Source organism: Hibiscus syriacus, unplaced genomic scaffold (genome assembly GCF_006381635.1).
Source record: "Hibiscus syriacus cultivar Baekdansim isolate YM2019G1 unplaced genomic scaffold, ASM638163v2 tig00110013_pilon, whole genome shotgun sequence".
Taxonomy (NCBI): Eukaryota; Viridiplantae; Streptophyta; class Magnoliopsida; order Malvales; family Malvaceae; genus Hibiscus; species Hibiscus syriacus.
The window spans coordinates 751,703-760,360 of record NW_024062563.1 but is presented as its reverse complement, the minus strand read 5'-3'; the positions used below and the strand labels follow the sequence as shown (position 1 = coordinate 760,360).

The 8,658-nt window shown below is 32.8% G+C and overlaps 1 pseudogene; it reads right to left on the bottom strand.

The window, feature by feature from the left end:
* Positions 1-6,717: 6,717 nt before the first annotated feature.
* LOC120212302 lies at positions 6,718-7,962 on the bottom strand (annotated as a pseudogene).
* Between the last annotated feature and the right edge of the window lie 696 nt (positions 7,963-8,658).

Sequence of the window (8,658 nt, the reverse complement as noted above, 5' to 3'; positions counted from 1 at the left end):
TAGGGCTAAGTGAGTCAGGATGTCGAAATAGAGGCCCTCCCTAAACCTCCTATAGAGGTGTTCCTCAATCAACGTCAACTCCAAGTACATAACGGATAAAGCATAAGAACTCACTCTCTTACTCATATACGGAGCGGTCACCCTGAGTCAGTTGTCAAAACTGATCTCTCAGGTCGTCAATATGGGTCTCGCCTATGTACTTCGCTTAGAACTCTAACAGGAAGAGCTCTCAAGTTAGATGTTCATTCTCTAGTGCCAACTCTATGGTTTTCCACAAATATATTATATCACCCTTTAACAGGGTGGTGATGCACTCTAGGTTACCCTTGGGGGGTAAGATGAAGCTGACGTAAGGTGCGGAAGGTCTTACGAAGCCATTGTTCAGCGGCTACAAGATCGTCATTGATCGAATCATAGCTTGAACACAAAAAGTCAGTGGTCCTATAACGATGGAGTCTCTTAACCAGGGACTCTCTTGAGAGGCTGCAGGGGTGCAACTGGTGGTACGGGTTTGGTAGAATCTCTAGAGATAGCCCTAATTATATATCTCATCGTCTACATGAGGTTTTTGAAAAATATAGCCTCATCTATTCCGACCTTCTCTGGAACGTCTACGTTCTTGGATTTAGGGATAAAGTCACCACTAGAGTCTCCGATTAGAGAGACACGACTCTCTACTTGACCCTCCTGACTATGGACGGGGTCATCAGCCATAACCTATGATTCTCCAGGAAAGAAAAAGAGTCAATATCGTCATTTCCAAACATTTAAGTACGCTTGACACTCTAGAGGCATGTACTTCACTGTCACCTAATGACTATAACCCGCGGGTCCTAAGAACGATTAAAACTGACACTATGATATCACTAAATGTATCACTCTAATATGAAATCCTCCATTTGTTCAAGCTTTGTAGAAACCTTTATCAGGGATAGTGTTGAGATATCGATCTAAAATGAAACTCTAAGTTCTCCTGTGAAGTTAACTATAACAGGTGTTCCTCAACTCCCTTTTGTTCATCTTTATTGAAACTACTTATTTATTAAATTTAATTTGCCTTTGTTCAACTGGCTGAAGGAATATATCCATAAATCCAGGGCTTTTAACCAATTGCTTTAGAGTAATAGCTCAGCTTTATTGTATATATACACATATATTTTAATTATATTTACCTTTATTTGGCTAGCTGGAGGAATCTATCCATAAAGCCAGAACTTTATAACCAATTGCTTTAAAGGAATATCTCAATTTTATTGTATATATATAATTATATTAACTTCCTTGGTATACAGATTCAATTTCTTAGGCTCATCGAGAAGAACCTGTTATATATGTGTGTCATTATAGGTCATAAAATTTCATCCTTAGAGTTCGCTTCCCAAGCAACTGACCTAAACTAAGTTCATCTATTTCACCTTTCTATTTGTAAAGATTAGAATCATCATTGAACGTCTTCAATAAAAGCAGAAAGCAATAAGCTTTGCAATATCATATGTTAGGGATGTCTTATTTTGTCCACTAGTATACATACCTGAATGCCAAGCCCTTTGATTGCCTCTTCATAAGAGGAGAAAAATATCTTGGTGTATGATTTTCAGGAGTTTCTTCTAGAGTAAGATCAAGTGTCTTTCTTTTACAAGGGTTTAATCTTGTCACTTGTCAAGAGGCCATAACCTTGATGCTCAAAAGAGTTTTTAATTAAAATGATATTTACAAAACTAAAATATTAAAATTTGTTTAGTGCTCATACCCTTAGAATGTAGCATTTTATTTGACATGTTTGAATGTCAAGTGAGTTACAAACCTTTAAAAAAATAAGGATAAAAAAACAAGTTCAAACAAGATGAAGTGCTTTTTAATACAATTGCAACAAAGCTTCTTGGTGGATATAGTAACTCTTGTTGATTCGCATCAAAATGACCCATTATTAATTGAATGTGCATGCCCTCTGAATTAATCAAATTCTAGACCTTACGCTTTAATGCCTCACAGTTCTCAACAATATGCGAACAAGGATTACATGATTATAATCACTTCCACAGAGTCCTCCATGAATTGATCACATGTTTTCATGATTAATGCATGCAAAAATACTACAATGCAAAATACGAAGATGCAAATATGCAAATGCAAATGGTGTTGATCCCAACGATTAATATCATAAAATAATTTTCATTACAGATAAAAGTCTTCACACTATAAGATAGTCTATTTTACATACATACTTTCGCTTGGACGTTGGGTCTAAAGTTGGTTGATATTTCATCTCGAAGATTCGTCCTAAAAAACTATGCCCCTCAAGTGCTCTATGACATATCTTGGTTGATGCCCCTGTAATGTTGGATTCGTGTGTCACGCCTTAAGATTAGAGGTGGAATAGTTGTAGGTGAAAATTTGTGGTTGCACCATTACTCTCGTCAAGGGATCATCTATCGAATTTTGTATTTTATTCTACCAATCAGCTTAATGTATGATCTTTAAGCAAGCTTCATCTTCATTCTTTGAACTTTCATTAGCCATCAGTGTATATCTGTGTATGCAACTACTTGATTGAATTTTTTTCTCCCCTTATGAAAATGTTCTCTCTTAGATAGTCAATTGTGCATCAACATGTTTACATTATGTCATGATGATGCAATGCAAAAAGGTGAAAATGATAAACACAAAATGAGAAGTTCGTATAGGTACAATAATTGATAAAGATAAAAATGCTATTCATAAATGAATATAACACCTACACGTTCGTGGTATCTACCCAACATGTTTTTATTAAATAGTAATCCTACCTGGACATGTCTTCTACTCGACATGCTCTAATTTCAAGAAATTGATTCTAACTACATGATATCTAGTTCACATGCTTTTATTCAAAAAGAAATTTATTCTATGAATTAAAAGAAAAGGGCAAAAGTTTAGAGACGTTCCTCCTTTGTGTACATTTATTTCGGAACCTATTGATGAGTAGAGGTTCGACATGACTTCACCTAGTGTGGCTAGTCTATGGTTCACTATATGCATGGTTTCGACTCTAGGGGAAAGAATACTCGAATTGTCCTTGATGTTGGTGCCCCTTTGGGCTGCCAAACCACTCGATCCTCACCTATTACGGGCTTCAAATGAAATGAGTTCAATTCAAGAGGATCCATTTTCCTATACCAATACAAGGAAATAAATTTTCACGGAGGTATAAGGCGTGTATACCAAATGTTAATTGCTACAACTCATACGGGGAATAAATTCACCATGAAAGCAAAGCGTTCACCCCTAATTACTTGGGATGGATCTTGTGTATAAAGCCTATGTCATGTAAATACATATGATGTGTGTAAAGAGAAATATATAAACCTTTGACCCCAACAAAACGATAAATACACAAACATTTTTTAACAATATTTGATAAAATTGCAACCATGAAGTCAAACATTAGTACAATTATTTACATAAAGAATGAATAATAAATTAACCAATGTTCAATGAAAAGGATCATAAGCTAATTATGGACTTGAATTCATAATTTCAACCGCTACGAAAACATATAAACGATTAATGTTAGTAATTATTTACATAAAGAATGAATAATAAATTAACCAATGTTCAATGAAAAGGATCATAAGCTAATTATGGACTTGAATTCATAATTTCAACCGCTACGAAAACATATAAACGATTAATGGCCTAACTCTCTAACCAGTCCCCAATGGAGTCGCCAAGTTGTCATAACCATTTTTTTGAAAAATTAAATTTTAAAACAAGTATGACTTTATTTTGGGGGAAATTGGGATTTTTGTTCAATTTGAAATTTGGAGTCGCCATCGACCTTTGGGTAGGTCGAATACCTAAAAGCGTCTTTTAAAATAATTTAAAAAAATCATTTTAAAGACAAAAATTGGTTTACGTTTACCAAATATTTAAATTAAAGGGTTAGCGAGTCGATTACGCAGGGGAAGGGTAAACTCCCCAACAAAGTCCAAAATTAGTAGCTAATCGCTTATAGGCAGACCCGTATTTGAGCATGGGCAAGAGGGGCACTTGCCTAGGGCTCCCTCTTGCCCAGGGCCCAAAATTGTGAAATTATTTTTACATTTATAATTGATGATCCTAAGTTTTTCAATCTCACCTTGTACCTTTATAATTAAGCTCATCCTTTTTTCAATCTCACTTTTTACCTTTATAATTGAGGCCCTTAATTTTTTCAATCCCATATTTTACTCATATAATTTAGGCCCCTAATTTTTTTCAATATCAATTTTTACCTTTAAAATTGATGCCTCTATTTTTTTAATATCATTTTTTACCTTTATAATTAGGGTCCTTAATTTTTTTCAACCATACTTTTTACTTTTTTAATTTAAGCCCCTAATTTAATCATTTTATATGATTTATTAACATAATATTAAATTAATTATTCAAATCATTAGAATATACTTTTATTTTATAAGTGTATATCTTTTAGTTTCGCTCAGCTTAGGGTCTTGAAAATGTCTGAGATAGTTATGTATTTATTAAATAGTTTATTAAACGTACTAAAAAATAATTTACAAACAAATTTATTTATTTTTTGCTCTTACAATTTAATTTTTTTTCAATACTTATTATTGGAGACCTACTTTTGATATTTATCTCGAGCCACTAAAATCTCATAAAGGGGATTGTCAATAGCTTGCCCTTGCACTTTGGCTTTCAACATAAACACGAGAAAGCAAGAACAAAGGATTTTTTTTGGTGTATCGGTTCTATCAAGAGAGGAATCGGCTAAGTGGCATTTGGTAAATTCAAGAAATTTTAAATAAGCCAGGAGCATTTTATTCTCTTGAACTTCTTCTATCTAACTTTCATTGGTACAATTGAAAAGCAGAAAAAATAACTAGGTGTTGATTGGTTTTAGTAAATATAGGTTGTTTTTATTTTCATATTTTTAGAAAATATAAACGTGATTGGTTGTAAAATTAGAAAATGTTTTTTAGAAAATAAAAATAAAAACAATTGTAAATATGAAAACATAAAAAAACATGTTTTTAGTATTTTCATTAAAAAAATTGTTTTAAAAATTTAAAAAAATTATAAAACATGGATCTTAGTTTTTAATTAAACTTATATGGATTCAAATTCTTTTAACAATAATTTTTTGATTTAAGGGTCCTTGAAATTTCCAAACTTTTGCAACAAAAAAAGGTAATATTATCCCTGAACTTTTTTATACTCAATGTGATTTTTAAACTAATTTTTTTAAAATAATTTAATTTTTAAAAGTTTTAATATTTAATGTATTAAATATCTTAATTTTTTTAAATTAAATAACTCTTCAAACTTTCTACAAATTACAAAAATTAATTAGACCTATAACTTGACCAAAAATCAATTAAGATCATCTATCATATCATTATCCACTGTAAACTATCACATCAATATTACATATTACTATGTAAGCTTTGTAAATTGTCATGTAAACTTCAATATTTGATTTTGTTGGTCAAAAGATTATATTAGTTTCTTTTCTCATATTAAGAATCACATATAGTGTAAAAAAATTCAAGGACTACACTAGTTCCCCTAAAGTTTGAGGCTTTTAATGGTACTAAATATATATATTTTTATTTTAACAATATTTTTATATGCTCTGCTTACAATAATACTTTTTATGTATTTTTTAATTTAATTGATACCCCACTATACAATAACATTATATTCTTATTAAAGTTTAAATAATTTTTGTGTTATAAAAAATTCTCATAAATTTTATTATTTTAAATTTACATAACTCACATGTCTAATTTATGTAATACATTTTTTAATAATTATATTTTAATTTAATTAATTAATATCTATTTATTCATCTTTATTTTAAAAAATAGATACACCGTATATTTTTATTTCTAAATTCTAGATTTTATTATATTAACCAAATATGTTTTTTAATTTTCAATGAAAACTATTTTCTGAAATAAAAATAAAAATAATAACAGAAAATATATTTTATAGAATCAAATAGACTCTAAATGACTTATAGTTAAACCGGCATCATTAACAACTTCATCCTATTATATATAGTATGACATTCAAACTTCAAAATACAAATGCTGAATGGTGCACTGATGAGTTCTCCGTACAACCAAAAACGTAATATAGCAATGGCTTCCAAACAAGCAATTTATAAATGAAGCACATACATATGCTAAGGGCGAATCAGTTATTCTCGCTGTATGGTTCAGAAACTGATTAAACAACAGTGTCCCGATAAGCAATAGCCGAGTGGTTTTCCCTCACAAAAACAGGGTCTTACTATGCACAGAACTGTCCTAGTAAACATGCTGAACTAATACATTAATTCCGAGTCTCCTCTTTAATAGCTCAAAAATGTTAACTTGCAAGAACTAAAGAAAGAGATGATTAACGAAAATACAACTCAAATAAAGCACATTCTATCATGTTAACCTTCGAGAAAAGGGAACAGGTGTTTAAGGAAATGAACTTAACAAGGGCAGTCATCACTTCAGTTAGTCTACGGCCTTGTTAATAGCAACTAATCACTCAAGTAGCAAGGGGCAAGAACTCAATGAGTGGTCTCAGTTCGCAAAGGGTGTCATGTTTCCCTCATCGACCTGGATTCAAGTAACATTGTTTGCAAGTCATGTGTGAGTTTATCGAAGCAGCAAAAAAGGAAGATACTATAATGGGATCACAACAGAGAATGTTTGAAAAAACATGATGGGGGACAAAATGATCAACCGATTATTCTAGTTCATTCCTGCATTATATATAGCCTCAAGCCGTTCAACATACAGAATGATGTTGAAAGACTGATGACCAATTTATTCTAGTTCATTTTTTGTAATAGTTTGGCATACAAAATACAGTATATCTAAATATAACCATAGCAAAACTAGAACAAGTAAAGAGCAACAGAGTACGGGGTAAAAAGGGCTCATATTCTCAATCCTCACTCACATTAAGCTCCGCCAGCTCCTGCACCAGCCCACAACTGTTGTCGACCAAAACATGAGGATCGTTATAATGCCTTACAGCCTCTACGATGGCGCGAACACGATTATACGGATCCGAGCAATTATCGAACACTTCGGACCCCAAGAAAATACCATCACACCCCAACTGCATCATCAATGCAGCATCGGCCGGAGTCACGATTCCACCAGTGGCAAAATGCACCACTGGCAGTCTCCCCATTTGCTTAGTTTGAGCAACCAAATCATAAGGGGCGGCAATTTTCTTCGAGAATGCAAAAACTTCATCTTCATCCATGTTATTTAAAATCCTGATTTCACTCATCACAGACCTGACGTTTTTAACAGTTTCAGCAATGTTACCAGTGCTAACAAGTCCCCTTGCGTTATAATCATTGCAGCTCCTTCCCTAACTCTCCTTAACGCTTCGCCGGGATTCTTGCAGCCGCAAACAAAAGAGCACCTGAAATTATGCTTGTTGATGAAATTATCTTCATCAGCTAAGGCTAAAACCTCGCTTTCGTCGATATATTCGACCTCGACTCGTTCAAGTATCTGGGCTTCAACGAAATGGCCGACGCGGGAGCGAGCCATGATGGGGATCGAAACGACGCGTTTTATCTGTTTGATGAGAGCGGGATCCGGCATGCGTGAAATGCCTCGGGGGTTGGGTTCAGTGATGACTAAACAACAGGCGCCTGCTTCTTCGGCGATTTTGGCTTGGTTTTGGGATGAGACTTTGAGAATGGCTCCGCCGCTGAGCATTTGTGCTAAGCCCACTTTGATCGAGAATGGGTTTTGCTTGGGGTCGGTTATAACTGTGCTGTTGTAGAGTGTTAAAGCTCCTCCGTCTTCTTCCATGGCTGCCAGATGCTTGTGGATTTGCTTCAATGGAAGAAAATTACGGTTTCGTTAGTTCGAGGCTCTGAGAAAGAAGGATTGAAGGGTGGGAGACTGTGAGGGAATTATAAAAGGCTGGTTGGAGGTGTCTGATGACTTCGAGAAGTGTGGTGAAGCATTCAAAGGTATGGGGTCTCATTCTAGCAAACGATGGCCTGAATTTCATTAATAAGAGGGAATCAAAATTATAAAGTATTAAATTAAAAAAAATTGAGATAATAATTATTAAAATACTTATACAAAAATAAAATATTGAACATAATTTTTTATTAAGAATGACGATCAAATCAAAACTAAATAATCTTTACAAAATCACTTTGTCTCTATCGAATAAGACGTTTTATGAAGCGAAAAAGGAGTGGAGAGATAACTAAACAATCTAAATGATCACAAATGTATGCAAAAAACGTACCAAAAACCATAAGTATTATACCATAAGGGTGTGTTTGGTTCACGGAATGTAAGATTACCAGTGGGAATAAAAGATTACCAGGGAATAGGATTACTGGGAATGTTGTATTTTGTGTTTGGTTGGTTTAGCAGGAATTAATTACCGTGTTGGTCAAAGGAATAAAAGATTATTGGAATGTATTTGACCAAATTGTCCTTATTATATTTGTATAAATTTACAAATTAAAATATTTATATATTTTCTTTAAAAAATTAAATTCATAATATTTATATAATTTTTTACAAAATTAAAAAATATAAAAATGTTTAATGAAAGGGTAAAAAAAATTTAACCCCTAAACTTCATATAAAATTTTAATTATAGACTTTTTTTGTAAATCTAAAATAA